Below are 19,434 nucleotides of genomic sequence, written 5' to 3' on the forward strand. Positions count from 1 at the left end.
GAAGAAAAATACGTAGTTCCAGGTCTGTCTGCTGACCTTTATGAATCTCTACCCCTCCTAGCCCAAAGTCTATTTTGGGGCTCTTTAGGGGCTTTATGGTTTGGCTTTGCTCCAGTTGTTGATTTGTTATGCTCCCTTCTTGGTTTGCCCCACTGCGGGGGACTCAGGACACACTATCTCCCAGCCGTGTCCATCCCATTATTGTCACAGTTCGCTCCAGTGAGGGGCCAACGTGTCTTGAGTTGGCAGCCCTATAGTCCTCTCTGTGCCTTAGCAGCTCTGTGCAGGTACATCATCCTCTGGGCTTGGTGTGCCAATATGGAGTCTAGACCGATTGTCCCTTTTCCTTTTGCTTTCTTGTTTTGCTTCTGTGTGGGCATGGTTAGTCGGCTACTTTGCTTGACCTGAAGTCTTAGTGTTGTTCTCTGTCAAGCACATATTTCTAGGGCTCTCGGTGGGGCCAGCTCTGTAGCCCAATCTTTTCATGCAATCCTCCAGGTGGTTACATTGCCCTCCTGATTTGGTGTGCCGTGGTGGGGTCTGTATGCACACTCCACCTGTGTGGGTTAGTGCCCTGCTTCCTCCATTCCATCATCTGTTTCTCCCCGATCGCTTTTCTCCCCCCTCTTCCTCCCTTTCCCCTTCTTTACTTTGGATTCACATGTACCTCCTTGGGTTTGCTCTGACCTTCTCCTGGCTGCCTCCACCCATGCAGTGTGAGATGAGTGTCTTTTCTTCTGTACCCACTGTGCTGGTTCCACTGACCTCAGGGCACTCATGTTATCTTTGTCTTTTTGCGGTTGGCTGACCTCGCTTAGCATAATTTCCCCTAGCTCTTCCCATGAAACGATGTGTTTCATGTGATTGTCAATGCTTTTCAGTGCTGCATAGTACTCCATTGTGTATATGTGCCAGAGTTTACTAATCCACTCATTGATCAATGGAAATTTAGGTTTCAAACTCTTTGCGACTGTGAATTGCACCCCAAGAAACATTGGGGCATAGACGACTGGTGTTGTTTTATTTCTTATCTCTTCTGGGAATCTTCCCAGTACAGGGAAAGCTGGGTCAAAAGGTAGATTGATTTTGATTCACTTTAAATATCACCAGATTGCTTTCCCCAGTGGCTGCACATAGCTACATGACCACCAGCAGTGGAGGAGAGCTCCTGTTTTGCCACATCCCCTCCACCATGTGTTGCTTTCTGTCTGACTTTCTGATTTGGGGTAACCTCAAGGGTGTTAGATGGTATCGCCTAGTTGTTTCAATTTGCATGTCTCTTATGGCTAATGATTGGGAGCACTTTCTCATCTGTTTGTTGGCCAAACAGGTCTCCTCCTTAGAGAAATTTATTTTCAGTTCTTTTTCCCATTTCTTCAGGGGGTTATCTGTTTTTCTCTTTTTGCAGGCCAGGAGGGTATTGTAGATTTTAGTAATAAGCCCTTTGTCTGATGTGTCATTGCTGAAAATCTTCTCCCAGTCTGTGGGTTGCCTTGTTACCCTATTGGGTGAAGTCTTTCAACATGCACAGGTGTTTTTATTCTTATTAAATCCCTCTTGTCGGTTTCCCGTTCACCTGTGTGTATACCCAAACCTATTGCAGATAGCCTTTTTATTCCCTGGGGTAGTGATATTAGGTTTGTCCCAATTCCTTTGTTGATAGTCCTAATAGTTTTAGGTTTTACGTCTAGGTCTGTGATCCAGCTTCAGTTTTGTGGAAGTTTTATATTTGTTTGTCAATTTGAGTCTCAAGAGTGTATGGGGTGGAGTCTAGCCTGTCAATCAGAACATAGCCAATGAGGCTGTGGGAATGTCCTGCCCCTGAGGATTCTGGGAAAACTCTGGAATTACCTCCTTGGAGGTGGGAGACACTATCTCTCTCTCAGCTCAATCTCTGGGAGACATTGCAGTTGACAAGACACAAGGAAGTACCTAGTGCCCTGAGCTGGAGAAGCCACATGAACCTACCCTGATGCAACCAGACCTCTGGAGCTGGAGAAGCCACATAGAGACCCCTGCCAGCACTGAGATGCTTACAACACCACTGGATTCAGACTTTCTACCCACTGGCCTGTGATCGTCCTGCACTCAGCATCATTGTCTGTGTTTTGTGAGTCTAAAGAGAACTTTATAGATTGGTATTGGACGACACATAGGCTAATATCAGACTTATAGGATTGGACTGGACTGGGTTGGGATGCTTTCTTAATGCACAATTACCCTTTATATAAAATTATCTCTTATACACATGAGTTTCTATGGGTTTGTTTCTCTAGTCTACCCGCACTAACACAAGTTTGTTCTTATGCATGGGGCAAGGTAAGCATCTTGTTTCATTTTTCTACATGTGGATATCCATTGTTTCCAGCACCACTTGTTAAAGAGGGCACCCACCTCCCACTTGATGCTTTAGGGGCCCTTATCAAAGATCAGTTATCTATCTGTTGATGCTTTTATTTCTGGGTTTCTGTTCTTTTCCATTTGTCTGAGTATCTATCATTATGATAGTACCGCACTGTTTTGACCACTATGGCGGTGTAGTAGGTGTTAAAATCAGGCAAATCGAGTCCTCTGACATTGTCCTTTGGATAATTTGGCAGTGTAGAAGATACTTGGATAGCTTTTTTTTTTCTTTCAGCTTTTGCAAGATGTTACTCCACTCTCTCCTCCTCTTCGTGGTTTTTGCTAATTGGTCTGAGCATATTCTTACCTGAGCACCTTTGTATGTGACCATATTCATTTCACTTGCTGCTCTTACAATTTTCTCTTTTTCCTCCAAGTTGGATGCTTTAACTATTATATGCCGTGGTGAGTTTCTCTTGGGGTTTAATCTAATTGGTATCCTCCCTGCTTCCTGTATGAGTGTCTGATTTCCATTCATTAAGGTGGGAAAGTTTGCTTCCAGAAATTCCCTTGCTATTTTAGCTGTTGACTTGTTCATACTGTCCTGCTCAGGTAGACCAATTATTCCAATACTGTTTCCTTCATAGCATCTGTCATTGATCTCAGGTTATCTTCTGCCTCTTTTATTATCTTATTTGATTGTCTCTCTCATTTGCTGAAGTCTTCCTGAGTGGCTTTGAGATTGCTAAAATGGTTCTCTGTCTCCTCTAGTCTAATGTTAAATTCCACGATCTTGTGTGTAGCTCCTGTTATTTCATCCATTAGCACCTAGCACCTGTATTTCCCTTTGGTACGTGGACTTCATCCCCTCAGTCATGGAGCTCATCCCCTCTGTATTAGTCTGGGTACTTTAGAGAAACAAATTCACAGAAACTCATTCATAAGAAAGAGTTTTATATAAAGGTTAAGTACACATCAAGAAAAAAATCCCAACCCAGTGCTGCCCAAGCTCACAAGTCCAACACCATTCCACAAAGTCCTCCTCTATCTCACAAAACACACACAATGATGCCGACTGCCAAAAGAAAGCCGAATCAGTGAACATGTAAGCATCTCAGCGATGTCAGGGCTCTCCACATGTCTGCTCCAGCACCCAGGGCTGCATTGGGGTAGGTCCATGCAGCTTTTCCTTGGGGATGTCTTGCAGGAAGTGAGATGGCTAAGTGGGAACTGGCTAAGGCAGCTGCACCCTGGTCTGATCATCACAAAGCAAGAGACCAGAGAACTAGAAAGGCGAGTCTCATTGACCCATTTAGCTCTCTGCCCTTCAATTAACTCCACATGTGTCTATCAGCCAGGTTGGCACAATAAACTTTAACTATATCACCCTCAATTGCTGAATTCATCTCCTCTATCACTGAGTCCTTTTTCTGCATTGCATCCTTCAACTCCTGTAGTACTCCAAGCAGCCTTCTGAGGATTTCTTTTTGTGGCAGATCTGCATCGGATTCTTCTATAAACGTCATTATATCTGCTGTTGTATTTTGTCTTTCTGGTTTGTTTTTTTTTTGTTGAGAGTGATATGGTTTGCTGCTGCTTCCTTGATCCCTTTGTGGATGTGGGCGCCATGTTTCTGAAAGACCAGAGGGCCCTGAGCTCTTTCCCTATATTACTTATAGGAGTGCTTTCAGGGGCTCCCTGTGGCCTACTATGGAGGTGGTCGAACTGCCATGGAGGCAGGATTCTACAGTAACTCAATGCCTAATGGTGGTGAGGAGTCTCAGTGACTGGAGCCTGTGTATATGCCCTTGAGCAGCTTTAAACTGGGCGGTCAGGCCACGATTTGCAGCCCTTTATCTTGTTTAACTTTAAAAAAATTTAAAAGTGCCTAATAGAAGAGAAAGGTGGGGGAAGTCTTGCTGCCATAGGAGGGCATGATGATTGAGGGCAGAAACAACCCACTGCTCTGGTGGGGTTGCCCAGCAAGAGCTTCCACAGGGTGGAGGTGCCTGGGACTCATGGAGGCAGCTGTTTTATCCCTTGGTGAGGAGTGTCACATTAGTGTGGGGCAGGCTGCTGCTGCTGTGGGTGGCAGAAGGAGAGGAGCCCCGTGTTCCATGATAAGGCTGAGGGAGGCCAATTGGTGGGCATTGGCCCTGTTGGGGTCTGAGAGTAGTGTGGCTGAGGTTGGTTGGGCAGCCCCAGGACCCGGGTTGCGTATCCCCTGAGCTCTGGAGCCAGGCTATATGTGGGAGATGTATGTCCTTCAGATCAAGAATGCATGCTCCCCTGCTCCCCGTCAGGGACAGGGAAGGGCTTTGACAGTGCAGACTGGAGTGGCATGGGCCACCTTGGGCTGTAGGGGCACGGGCTTGGGGCCACCATGGAGGGAGAGGGAAGGTAGCATGTGAGCCACCACAGATGGGGGCAATGGTGCAGGGGTCTCAGGCAAGGGTGCAGAGGGGGAGGGGGCCGCCAACTGCAGATCACCCAACCTGCTACAGGTAGAGTCAGGTCAGTTCCTGGGGCCCTGGGTAAATGGAAGGAGAGACAGGAGCTTGGCAGTGGGTTCCACCACATGGTGAGGGGAACCATGGAAGAAGGGAGCAGCTCCCCTAGGGGAGTGCTGTGGGTGGGCAGCTGCAGCTCAGGGTTCCCCTTTCCCCCTCCACAGCTGTCTAGGTCTCAGCAGTGCAACCAAGCAGCTCTTGGCTTGGTGACCAGGCTTAGGGTGGGGTGGGGCAATCAGTGCACCTGTGATCACTGCGGGGGCAGGGAAGCCATGGCATGCAGGAACAGCTCAGTGGCCATGCCAATATGTCCTAGGGATCAGATCTCAGACTTCCGGGGTGGGGGGGGGGCTCCAGCTCAAGGCAGATGTGTGGGAGTGTAGTGTCATGGACAGGGGAGGCCCTCTGGTTTGTCATATGGGTCTCCCCCCTCTAGTCCTTCTGGACACCAGGCCCTCTGTATGCCAGGAGCTCTCAGCATGTGATGTTTCCCTAGTTACTATCTTCGCAGTCTTGTCACTGTTCAACTTTTACATGCATAGAAGAAGGTCATTGAAAATACCATGGTGTGGGTCAGGTACACCTCAGTCCTCACAGTAAGCTCCCTGCTTTTCTACACTCTGTGTTGAGACCATGCGCAACAAATTTGCCTAATGATATGGGTCATGTCATTTGCGCTCTTGACTGCTGCTTCCATAAGGATTGGTTTTGGACCCAAGCAAGATGGAATCCTTGACAACTTCAATCTTTTCTCCATTTATCATGATGTTACTTATTAGTCCAGTTGTGAGGATTTTGTTACATTGAATTGTAATGCATACCGAAGGGTGCAATTCTTGATCTTTGTCAACAAGTGTTTCAATTTCTTTTCATTTTCAGCAAGCCTTCCTCCAAACCTAATATACCACACTCTTCTTCATATAACCCAGTTCCTCTGATTATCTGCTCAGCATACAGATTGAATAAGTACTACCCTGAGACGCACTTTTCCTGATTTAAAACCATGCGACATTCCTTTGTTCTATTTGCACAACTACCTGCTGATCTATGTACAAGTTCCACATGAGTACAATGAAACGTTATGAAATTTCTATTCTTATCAGGCCTATTCACACAGTTGAATGCCTTAGCATAGTCAATAAAACACAAGTAAACATATTTCTGGTATTCTCTGCTTTCAGCCAAGATCCATTTGACATCAGCCAAGTTATCCCTTGCTCCAAGACCTCTTCTGAATCCAGCCTGAACCTCTGGCAGCTGTGTCGATGTACTGCTACAACTGTTGCTGGTTGTTGCTTGCATGTGATATTAATGATGTTGTTCTCTAATTTGAGCACTCTTTTGAGTCACCTTTCTTTGGAATGGGTACAACTATGCATCTCTTCTAGTCAATTGGCCAAGCAACTGTTTTCCAAATTTCCTGGCATAGGCAAAAGCGAGTGCTTTCAGTGTGTCACAAGCTTGTTGAAACATTTCAATTTGTATTTCATCAATTGCTGGAGTCTGCTTTTTGGCTAATGTTTTCATTGCAGCTTGACCTTCTTCCTTCAGCACCACTGGCTCCTATGCATTTGCTACCTCCTGGGACGGTGGAATGTTGACTAGTACTTTTTGGTGCAGTGACTCTGTGTTCGCCCCACCCTCTTGATGCTTTTGGCACCATTCAGCATCTTGTCCATAGTGTCTTACAATATTGCAACTTGAGATTGATTTTTAAAAATTCTTTTTGTTTAATATATGCTGAGCATGTCCTTCACTTTTGGTTTTCTAACTCTAGGTCATTGCATATTTCATTTTAATATTTGACTTTGTCTTCTTGAGCTGCCCTTTGAAATTCTCCGTTCAGTCCTTTGACTTCATCATTTCTTCCATTTGCCTTCTCTACTCTATAATTAAAACCAACTTTCAGAGTCTCTTCTGACATTTACTTGGATCTTTTCAATCATTTTTTGAGTTCTTAATAAATGATGTTCTCGATATGCTCCACAGCATATCAGGTCATTTATTTTCAAAGCAGCAATGCTGTTCTTGAGATGGTCTTAAAATTCAGATGGGTTAGACTCAAAGTCATATTTTGGCTCACATGGGCTTGTTTTGTTTTCATCTCCAACGTGAACTTAATTAAATATGAGCAATTGATAGTCTGTTTCATAGTCAGCCCCTGGCCTGGTTTTAACCGCTGATATTCAGCTTCTCCATTGCCTCTTCCTACAGCTGTAGTCAATTTGATGTCTGTGTATTCCATATGGAGAAGTCTTTGTGCTGTTGAAAAACGTATTTGCTATGAACAAGGCATTGGCTTTGCAACATTCTATCATGTGATCTCCACTTTTGTATCTGTCACCAAGGACATGTTTTCTTCCTCTTTGTTTCCAATTTTTGCATTCTAATAGCCAATAATTGTTTGTATGTTTGAGCCATTTCAGACTGAAGATGTTAGATTCCTCAGTTTCTTCACCACTAGCTTTGGTGATTTGTGCATAAATTTGAATAATAGTTGTATTGATTAAGCTTTCTTTAAAATGAATAGATATTATCCCATCACAGACACATTGTAGTTCAAGATAGATCTTGAAATGTCCTTCTGGACAATGGCTGCAATGCCATTCCTCCCGAGATTGGCATTCCTAGCATAGTAAACCATGTCATTTTCTGATTCGAAATAGTCAATATCAGTCCATTTCAGATCACTAATGTCTAGGATATTGAACTTTATTCATTCCATTTCACTTAGCATCTTCAAAGTTTCTGAGATTCATACTTCATCCATTCTATCTTCTGATTATTAGATTTTCCGTTTTGAGTTGTGCACCACCAGCAAAGGAAGCTCGTGAAGGCTTTATTCCTGTAGGCTTTCCTCTGTTTCCATGAACATGGTCGATTCTACTTTGAGAAAGCAGCTCCTCCTCAGTCATATTTCAAGTGCTTTCCCACCTGAGAGGGCCTTCCCACCTTGCAGGTAGCAGCCCTAAACATGCCCCACAGTACCTGTAGGGCACTTTAATATACATCGCATGTCTCTTACATTATTCAGTTCAAAGCATTCATCTTCACATTATATTGTTAGGAGAATCCTACCTACAAATTGGAGGTAAGAATTCATATTGGGATACATTGTTGTTAGCACATGCCATTGAGTCGTTCTGAATCAGGACCCTACGTACAACAGAATGCAGCCCGACTCCACTTCACATCATCCTCCCTGATGTGATTCTGCTCGAACAGGTGTTGCAGTGACGGCATCAGACCCTCTTGTGAGGTTCACCCTCCTTTTTGCTGACCCGCTACTTTCCCAAGAATGATGTCCTTTTCCAGGAGCTGATCACTCATTATCAGGAGATAAATACTTGATGTACAAAGTCCATGAGATATGCTCTTACTCTCCTTGCTTCTAAGGAGTAGTCGGGTTGTCCTTCTTCCAACACCAATCTCTTTTGTTCTTCTGGAAGTCCACGGTATTTCCAATATTCTTTGGCAACACCATAAGTTCAATTGATTACATTTTCTGTGGTCTTCCTTATTCATTGTTCAACTTTCACGTGCATATTGGGAGTATGAACTCATTCATATTTCCTTTACAAGCAGGGATATGCAAAACTAAAGGATATGCCCCATAGTCCAGTGGTCTGCACTCACTTTACCTTTCCATTCATAACTGCCTGTAGTCTGGCCCCAGTGTGAGATTTTGGTTTCAAGTTGGGTTACTTCGATTCTTTCCACTCTTCAGTTGTACTCCCTGCGTCAGCTACACGGAGTTATTACACATATTTTAGATTCTAACACATTAAACACCGGATATAGTTTTACCATCTTACCTAAGTGGCTGTGTATTTTTTTGGCCATTAGGGGGTTTTTTTTGCATTAAATCATAAGTGAGCTTACATCTCATCAACTTTTTATCATATGTATTTATAACTTTCAGTTTTTGAATATAAGATGTCTCACATTATGAAACAATATTTTTTCAACGTATTACTTTTATGAACTATAATCTTCATGAAATTATAAACATAATCCACATGATCCATATTACTCTGACAAACAGTAAAAATAAATACAGTATATAAAAAAATTACATTCTTTGCTCCCCAGTGTTCATTTGTTGATATGCTGCTTTGTGATAGTGTACTATTGTTACTATACAACTACACTACTCAACTACATTGAGAAACAAAGCAGTGTGCAAATCTTATCCCTGAAACGCTGTGCAAAAATCATCTCCTAGCCCTTTGGTTTGATTAGTTGTGGAGACCTTGTCCTAAACAGTTACAATTATTTTATATGCTGTAGTTAGCATAGGACCTATATAAACAAAGGTTCCTAGTACCTTTTTAATGTATGGTTCTTTGTATAACATTTTTCTCCATGAAGCGGTACCTTACCAAATTTGCAAACACACCTGGTTTCACTTCTTTTTCCATGGACAGCGCAAACTCTGCAGGCTCTGGTAGGAAATTTCTTTTTTCCATTGCTTGAAGTGAACACAGGTCCATGGAGCTTCATGTCACCTGACCGCCTTCCTGGTAGGTCTTTACTTGCTGCTCTCCCTGCTCTACTAGGGGTTGGGTTGGACATCTCTCTCTGGTCCCGGAGAGCCTTCATTTTCATCATCAGTAATCCAGGATTTTGCCACTGAAAGGAGAAACTGCTTGTTCTTCATTTTTTTCACTGATTCGGGGCATTGTAAATTCTGTAACAATTGAAAAGTCCACAGTTTATGAGATACAGGACTGCTTTTTTGTCCATTTAGTTGTTTTCCTTAGAATAGGATAATCCAAGAGGTACTGATCTGCATGATCAGCTCCCTTCATGTGGCCATTCTATTGTTGTGTGCACACAGGTTTCAATGCGTCCTCTCCAGTTTTCCTATTGTTCTTTCCTGCATGGAGACAGAAGCGTCATGAAGTGTTGATCTCATTCTGACATCTCGCTTGTCTCTCCGTACGAGGAGAAGAATGTCACCTTTTCTACAGCAAACCGTGTCACCTTTCTTCATTCTTGATGCTTTGGCTTTTAGGGTTAGTGGTAAACCTCTCTTCACTCTAATAGTACCACAGACTCGAGTTTTGTTTTTTAGTAATAAATCAGCAGTAGCCGTAATGTTATAGTAATTACCCTGGTAGATATGGTGCCATATGCCAAGATAAGGGCCAAGAACTGAGAGAACAGTTTCTTCCCATTTCTTCCCTTCACCAGTATAAGTTTCCATATTGTAGATATAGCCGAGTTACTCTCGCACACCATCCTAACAAGTAAACCATACTTTGTCATCTTTGCTGGGTTGCATGTTAGAAACCTCGGGCGTCCTCTCCATGGAATCATTCCCTCGTCCAAAGACAACTGTTGCATTGGTCTGTAAAATGTCTTGAATTTATTGAGAAAATAATCCAGCACAGGTTGAATTTTTAAAGAGTGTTCCAGAGCTATTGCCCATTTTCATGTTATCATTAAAGTGCCAGAATGTCCATATTTGTTCAAATCTATTGCGACTCATAGTATGCAAAAATATTGGGGTAGCTATTAGAGAATCTGTTGACCAATCATCTTCCAGCTATCTTTTCTTGTTTGTCCCATTAGAAGAATTAGGGGTAAGGACTTCTTCATGTCTTTTAGTGTAACGGGAGACCACTGAAGCGACTTAGGTGATGTTTTACATTTCGCTGAGGTTTGATCATGTAAGTGCACAACTCCTTGCAAAACAATTCAATCAAGTCATCATCAAACATCTGGCTAGTCACAGAGGCTACAGAGTCACATTGAGTTGGAAATGTAATAACCCCAGGATGACCTTCAAACATTTCCAAATGTGGTGGAGTGCCAATTTCACACCAATCATTAGTAACATCATTACAAAATGAATCATTCACAAAGACAGAATCACTTGAAATCACTGCCACTTCATGCTCCTTTTACAGGTCTAATAACGTCACTGTCACTGGAAGCGTCCTCAGAACCATCAAACATTCATTCACAGTCATCCGCATCTCCACTTTCACCAGGAACTTCATAATAATCATCGTCAAAAACTTCTGAAAGTATTTCAGATTCGTTCATTTCCTCTGTTTTCTGAACGAGGCCATCTCTAAAAGTAGGCAGAAATTGAAGACGAAAATAGTAACTATTTGATTTAACCTAAATGTACTAAAATGCGAAATAAACAAAAAGAACATGAAGACAATCGAGTTTGATACATTCACTACGGATGTAAACACCTAAATAGATGAAGTAGTTAAAATATATCCAAGCAGATGGCATCTGAAGACAGCGTGTAGAAATCATGATGTATCTCGTGATCCGTCCTTATCAGGTGGCGCGCGAAACACTGGTAAACTCGGGATCCGTCCACAATGTGCTTAGGTGTGTTTTTATGTTATATATTCTAATGCTTCAGAAATTAGTATGCATTTCATAATTAATGTAGCCAGTCATGAGAGTAAGTTGGGCTACAGGGTTCCTACCTTGTTATCGGTTCCCACTAAACTATGTCACTCTGTCCAAGACTTCGAAAGATGCTGTGTGTGATCTACACTGACAGATTCGGCTATCTTGCCAGCATCAACTTCTTATCTCTGAAAGGATTCCAAATGGCCCTCATTTTTCATCTTAATGCTTTTAATGAATTTTTTAATAAAAGTGGAACATAAAATGAAGACCAAAAGAATGTAAGGAAGCTTTCTACTCCTGTAAAGAGTTACAGTCTCAGAACCACCGGGAGTCGGAGTTTACAGCAGTGAGATTTTAAGAGTTTAGACGGCAGTTATTCTGGAGCGCATGAATTTGTTTTTGTTGCTAACTACTCTTAGTGAACCCTGACTCTGATGCACAAGGGAACAGAAAGTGTTCATCCTCACAATTAGCAGCGTGTTCCAATAAATTGCTTTATTTATTCATCTCATCGAGGGTTACTGCGCCCTGACTGACCCTGTACTTCATCGAAGAAGACGTCTCCTTTATTCATAGCAAGCGCATTGGACAGTGTGTTATTCTGGCTCATGAGGTTTTCACGTTCTGACTTTTGGAAGCAGATCATCAGGCCTTTCTTCCTAGCCAAGCTCTACAGAAACACGTCTACCTATCGCTGAGCAAACCTGCTGGTGTTTGAATCACCGGTGACATAGCTATGAGCCTCATGCGAGCCACCGCAGTGTGGCAAACTGACACATAAGTGGTAGATGTCAGGGTTAGAACTGATTCTATTTTCCTAAAGGATCTCTGTGGCACACGAGTTAAAGTACTGGCTTCTAACTGATGTGTTGGTAGTTTGGACCCAGTGAGATAAAGATGTAGTTGCCTACGTGATGTATGTGAGAATGCGCACATCATGGTAGGTCTATCTGCGCTATTTTGTGGCATCACTGTGAGTCCTAATTGACTCAATGACAAAAGGTTTTAAAAATATTTTCTTTATACATTCCTATTTTCAGATTTTTATGGTCTCATCTCTTACTTTTTATTATGTCGTATTTCAATGATGTAGAAACTATACTCTTATCATATCAAATATAATCTATATTATGACCATATAAGTATTAAAACAGGCAGACATGTACCCATCACTCAGCTTAAGAAATAAAAGGTTATCACTGTTTTTGAAGCTCCTCCTTAATAGAATTTCTCTATTTTCTGTCAAGTTCACTACCCAAGACTTGTGTTCATTATAACTCTATTGCATTTCTTTATTTCCTTAACAATATACTGTACAGATGTCTGTGTCTCGGACATATATGGAAGGAGCGAGAGGCCCTGGTGTCATGGTGGCTAGGAGGTGGGCTCTGATCTGCAAGATCAGCAGTTCAAAACCACCAGCCACTTGTTCTTCAGGGAGAAAAAGGGACTTTCACCTTCTCAAAACAGTGTCTTGGAAAGCTCCAGGGGCAGCTCTATCCTCTCCTGCAGGGTCGCTAGTAGTCAGCATGGACCAGATGGCAGTGAGGGAGTTACTGTCTTTATTAATCGCAACTTGATTTCCTCACGCATATTATGTTTTAGAGACTGATTCACATGGATATGTAAAACTGTAGCCCATGTATTATCAGTGCTGCCTGGCATTCTGTTATGAATTCCTATTCCAATTTATACATCAGTTTTAAAAACAATGATAAGCAATTAGACCGTGTTTAGTCATTTTCTTACTATAAAAATTGTAAAAAATGCTGTCAAGAACATTCTTGTGAATTTCCTCTGTTGCACATATTCAGGAATTCCTTGAGGCCATATCCCTGGAAGGAGAATTTGGGGGCATGTGCATTTTCAGTGTGCAAAAGATAATGCCACCTTGTTTCCCAGCGTGGTTATGTCCGTTTACAATGCCACCACCAGTGTGTAATGGCATTCCACACTAGCCAGTATTGGCGATCATTTTGCTTTAACATTTTACCAATGTAAATAAAAACAGAATCAGACTGAAGTTTTAGTTTGCATTTATAAATCTCTCTCTCTCTCTACACACACACCCACACAAGCATATATTTGGATCCTGTATGTCCCCCAGTTTAGTTCTATGTAGTATGTCTGTTCATGTCTTCATGCCTTTTGTCTATTTATCTGTTAGGATACTTGTTGTTTTTTAAGTTAGAGGGCAATTCTAATATTTGGATACTAATTGTTAGTTTTTTCCTAAGGCAAATATTTTCTATTAGTTTATGTCTTATTTAATAAATTCCTGAGTCCGACAGACATTTAAATTTTTTGTGTTGTCAACTTTTAAAGTATTTTCTTCTATAGATTGTACTTCAGGGTGGTTTATAGAATTCTTCCCTATAACAAGAGGAAAGTAAAATGAAATAGAAAAAGACTGGGAGGCATTGGGTAGTTATAGAGGTTTAAGTATAGGCATGTATATATAAATACATTTATATACAGTGACAGAGTAATATAAATATATACATATATTTATTTATAAAGCATTACAGTAGCAGATGGACAGTGATCTGCCACTCAAGTACTCCCTCAATTCAAGAACAATTTGTTCTAATAACAGACACCCTGTGATGTTCACCTTCCCTGACACAATCGCTGAAGAAAAAATGGGTGCATTAGCAAATGTGGTGAAGAAAGTTGATGGTGCCCAGCTATCAAAAGATATAGCATCTGGGGTCTTAAAGACTTGAAGATAAACAAAGGGCCATCTAGCTCAGAAGCAACAAAGCCCACATGGAAAGAAACACACCAGCCTGTGTGATCATGAGGTGTCGATGGAGTCAGGTATCAAAGAACAAAATTCATATCATTGTGAATGAGGGGGAGTGTGGAGTGGAGACCCAAAGCCCATCTGTAGACAACTGGACATCCCCTTACAGAAGGGTCACAAGGAAGAGATGAGCCAGTCAGGGTGCAGTATAGCACTGTTTAAGCATACAACCTTCCTCTAGTTCCTTAATGCTTCCTTCCCCCCACTATCATGATCCCAATTCTACTTTACAAATCTGCTCGACCAGAGCATGTACACAGTACAGATAAGAGCTGGAAACAAAGGGAATCCAGGACCCATAAACCTCTCAGGACTCATATTGAGAGTAACGATACCAGGAGGGAAAGGGGAAGTTGGGGGGACAAGGGGGAAGCTGATCACAATAATTTCCATATAATTCCCTCCCAGTGTGACAGGCAACAGAAAAGTGGGTGAAGGGAGACATTGATCAGTGTAAGACATGAAATAATAATAATAATTTATAAATTATCAAGGGTTGATGTGGGAGGGAAAGTGGTAAAGGGAGGGGAAAATGAGGAGCTGATACCAATGGCTCAAGTAGAAAGACAATATTTTGAAAATGAGGATGGCAACAAATGTACAAATGTGCTTGACAAAATGGATCTATGTGTGGTTTGTGACAAGAGTTGTACAGGCCCACAATAAAATGATTAAAAAAAGACAAATGGTATAAAAGACATCAAAATTGTGATTTCAAGACTCAGATGGGAATAGGGTAATGCTTAAAAAGGAATCTATTAGAAGTAAAATTACCCTACCGTTGGTACTCTAAAGGCAACAATCATGAGAGTGTATGGCTCATGACAAGGGAAGATCGACAGTCGTCCCAGGACACAGGGCTGCTGGGCTTGTTTGCTTTTTTCTTCGTTCTAGGTTGTGTTCTGAGTAGGAAAAGAGTTTTTTATGCGTGGTATGAATAATGCAAATTTCATATTTTCCTTATGGTTTTAGCACCATTTATTAGACCACCCTTCTCTTCCCACCACCACAAGGGTGCTTCTGTTATAAACCGAGCTTCCTATTAGAATGGAATCTAGACTCTTTAGTCTGTCATATTTGTCTGTTGGACTATTATTTTACTATTACTTAAATGAATTCACACTACAATTTTATAAATTCTTGGGGAAAATAAGCATTTATACAAGACCAATAGAAATCTCAAGTTTCACAAAAATCCTCCTGGAATGATTTAACTTCGTAGGTTGCTGTAAGGAGACTGGTGGCACTTAGGTGAGCATTGGGCGATTAGTGCAAGATGGGCGGATCAAGCTCACTAGGCTCTGCAGGAGAAAGACGAGGCTGTCTGCTCTCATATGGATTTACAGCCTCGAAAACGCTAAGGAGAAGTTCTACTCTGTCCTATAGGGTCGGACTTGTTATAAATGATGTGGCTAAGAGAATTTAATTATTAATTTGATTCCCTAAAAATCACCTACTTGCTTCTTATGATTACTTGTGCTGTTGGTTTTTTTTTGAAGGTCTCTGTTTGTATTTACTTTTCAGTATTTTATACTCTTGGCTTTCCATTTAGATTACTCCCTCAAATAAGACTTGAAAAGCGAATCAGTGGCAAGTTGGCAGAGTTTCTGTTTGTTTGGGACTGTCTTGCTCTCTCTCTTATTTTTGACCAACAATGGAAATGGGTAAAGAATTATTGGTTGGGAAGTTGGGGGCAAATGGGGAGCTAATCACTAAATACAAAAATGAAGAAAACTGGAGGACTAAGAAGGCTGAGTCTGATGAAGCAAGCTCTCCTGATACACTCCTCCTAGACCAAAGGGGTGGGGAGAGCAGCCCTTACTGAGAGCACCACAGGGCTGGCTGTACCACCCAACATTCAGAACAAAAAAAGAAACAAATGGAGACAATGTTCTAAAACTGATATTGGTGGTGATTCCACAACTCTTCTTGATGTGATTGAACTACCGGATTGTATGATATTGGAACTACATGCCTATAAAACTTTTGGGAAAAAAAGCCAAAAAAAGAAAAAATATATAGTATTTCATCAAAAGTATAATGAGTTTTATGAAATGAACAAATAAATCAAACAAGCATAGTTCTGTCTAATATTTTATAACTCTGGATGCAATGCACATTACTATGGGCACTTATAATCTGCTGTTGCCTAGAGCAACGTTAAAACAGAGTGATTTCCATGTTGGGTGGGTACCCAGCTGCCCACCTTAGAGGGAACCCAGGCTACAAGAGCCATTTTAAGAATCGGTCTGCTGAACTCAACAAAAAAGGAGGCATCATTCTGCCAAATTGGTGCAAAAACTGAATCTCACCACTGGCAGAACCAATTCCTAATTTCACTGCATGTAGATGTTATAGGCAGTCACCTTCTTAGTCATGTTTAAGGATAATAGTTTGCACGACCCACTGTTCTCTCTTATTTCTCTTACTTGAATGAGCAGGTTGGCCTGGGCCTCTAGTCCACGATTGAATGGGCTGTTATTGTCTTGTTCCTTTCTCAAAGAAAGTAGTTCTAACATTGTGTTTTACAAATCATTTTTGTTAGAAACTTCTTATCATACTAAGGAAGTTATTTTCCATTCCTAGTTTTATAAGGATTTTAAATTATATATTTATATGATACTTAAAAATTGTAAATACATTTATCATTAATAACATGAATTATGTTCAGAACTTTTGAAATGATAAACCACATTTGTATTCTTAAGATACATGAAAATTTGTGAGTGCTGCCGGTGCCGATTTAATGTATAAATTTTTATTTGATCACAGCTTGAAAAGGTGTAATTAGCTATATTCTAGACAAGTAATGAACTATTAAAATCAAGCTAAAAGGCCCTGTTAGCCTTTAAATTGCAACATTTTCCCTATCTCTATCCTTTTGAGTATGCATATTCTTCTCCTCTATTTTCTCCTCCACTGTCCTACCTCAAATCTACTTACTTATTTGATGACTTTTCAAATATTCTACATGAAACCCATCTCAAAATAAGGGTGAAAGACACTAGTACAGAAACACCTTTTCTGAATTTTTGGTGTTTTCCATTAGGCTGTGAGCTTCCTCCCCCACCCCCACCCCACTATCATGATCCCAATTCTACCTTACAAATCTGTCTAGACCAAAGGATGTACACTGGTACAGATAGGAACTGGAAACACCGGGAATCCAGGACACATGAACCCCTCAGGACCAGAGGTGAGAGTGGCGATACTGGGAAGATGTAGGGAGGGTGGGGTAAAAAGGGTGAACTGATTACAAGGATCTATATATAACTTCATCCCTGGGGGACAGACAACAGAAAAGTGGGTGAAAGGAGACATCGGGCAGTATAAGATATGATAAAATAATCTATAAATTATCAAGGGTTCATGAGGGAGGGGGAGCAGGGAGGGAGGGGGGAAATGAGGAGCTGATACCAAGGGTTCAAGTGGAAAGCAAATGCTTTGAGAATGATGATGGCAACAAATGTACAAATGTGCTTGACACAATGGACGTATCTATGGATTGTGACAAGAGCTGTATGAGCCCCCAATAAAATGATTTAAATTAAAAAAAAAAGAAAAGGGATCATGTCCTAAACCTATTCATGTACCTGGTAGACAGTACCATCTCTTACACACAACAGGTGATTATATTTCAGCAAGGCCTATAAACAAAACAAACTGTGCATGTGGACATCTCCCAATTTCATAATTCTTTTGCAACTCCTCTGTCTGTGACCAGAGGATCATGTCAGAAAAAAACCTGAGTGTAAAATCCGGAGGACCCTTTATCCCCCTCCTTCTGGCTCTTCAAACTGGTAGCTGAGGGGAGAAGCATTTTCACTCTCGTGTTTTCATTGTGAGTGAAGTTGTAGATTCTTCTTGTCTGGTTGGATGCCGTTGGGGTTGGTCCCCGTGGGCCTCCGTAACCAGACCTGCGGTGTAACCTTACACCTAATTGGACAATCATGCAGCAAACCCTGGCCCCTGCCATTTGTGAGATGATTTGTTTTTCTTTTCTGGACTCAGGAAAGTAGAGTCGGCAGAATCTTATTAAAGGTCACGGTGCTGGTGTTGCCTTTCCCCCGTCCCCGAGTTAGGTACCCCACCCCTCTGACTCCATTGGCCCAATGGACTGGCACTTCCGACTGGAAGCCCAGCAACAAATCCAGGTGGCTGGCTTCATAATGTGACATTCTAAAGAAGGGCAGACTCCCTTGCTGTTCTCTGTTAAGTCCTTAACATATGTATGACGGCATCACTTTTCTACTTAAAATAAATAGATAACTGCACAAAACCCTGTAACTTAGCTAGTCCTCAAGATCCCACTCCTGCCTTCTTTTATGACCTCACCTCATGGACTAGGAAGGCCTAGGAGAAATATCACGTGCCTAGAAGGAAAAACGTCCCTCAGACAGAAACAATAACACAACCAACCAAATTCACTGTCATCCAATTAAGGCAAACTCATGGTCGCTCTATAGGGAGGGTGGTACTACGCCTGTGAGTTTCTGAGACTGAAGTTCTTTAAGGTGAGAGAGTTCCTCAAATGCATGACTCTAAATGTTCCTACTTGAAGCTTCATGCTTTTCTGAAGGGAATACTTTCTTCATGGCTCTTCATCCTACCATTCTTCAGCTCAGAGTGACTTCTCACCATTCTATTTGTGTCTCCTCCTCTTGGAAGCCTTCCATGATTGCTTGGCATGGGCTAACTTCAACTGTTCAGTGTCCTCACTGCATACTCGCACACCATACCACTCTCTAAGCATTTGTATCTTGTTGTATTGTAGTTACTGGTTTCTAAGGCTCACCTTTTCCTAGATCATAAAGTATTAGCAGAGAAAGAAAAAAAATCTGTCAAAATACCCAGAAATCGGGTCTGGCATAGAATGGTTCTCAGTCAATATGCTCACTAGATAGAGTTGGTTCATCAGGGTTGTTCACCAGGTGCTGCCTCAGATGGGGGAGAGGGACCGGAGAAATGGCAGGCCGATCATGAAGCTTTGGGTAGATGGGAAGATGCTAGGCCTCTTAAGAAAACATATTGGCTTTACTGGTGCTGATGGCTGGTGCCCTAAACAGAATTGCAGGTAGTGAAAAATCATGGGAAAATGGAACTTCTTATATTTTGGGGAGGGAATAAGTACAAAGTAGAAAATACAGTATAAGTATTGGAGAGAAAAGAGAGTGCATGTGCATTGTGGACATGGATGGTGGTCAGCGAGAACAATGCATTGAGCAATGTCCAGAGCAAGGTTGCTCGTGATGCTTTTTAATATGAGCCGAGGGAATAAAGTGACATTCATTTCAGGGAGATAAGGGTTGTGAAGAACTGAGAGGTGAACTTAGGTTAAGGAACAGAGCCACTATAGATGTGGGGTACCAGAAATATCTGGAGTTTAATGTG

General features: G+C 41.7%; 1 non-coding gene across 1 annotated transcript; it reads left to right on the top strand.

Annotated features, from left to right (window-relative positions):
* Positions 1-15,776: 15,776 nt before the first annotated feature.
* Positions 15,777-15,903, top strand: LOC142437816 (small Cajal body-specific RNA 4). The gene has a single exon (XR_012782331.1).
* Positions 15,904-19,434: the final 3,531 nt, after the last annotated feature.

The sequence above is a fragment of the Tenrec ecaudatus genome, chromosome 1 (assembly GCF_050624435.1).
Source record: "Tenrec ecaudatus isolate mTenEca1 chromosome 1, mTenEca1.hap1, whole genome shotgun sequence".
NCBI classification, from domain to species: Eukaryota; Metazoa; Chordata; class Mammalia; order Afrosoricida; family Tenrecidae; genus Tenrec; species Tenrec ecaudatus.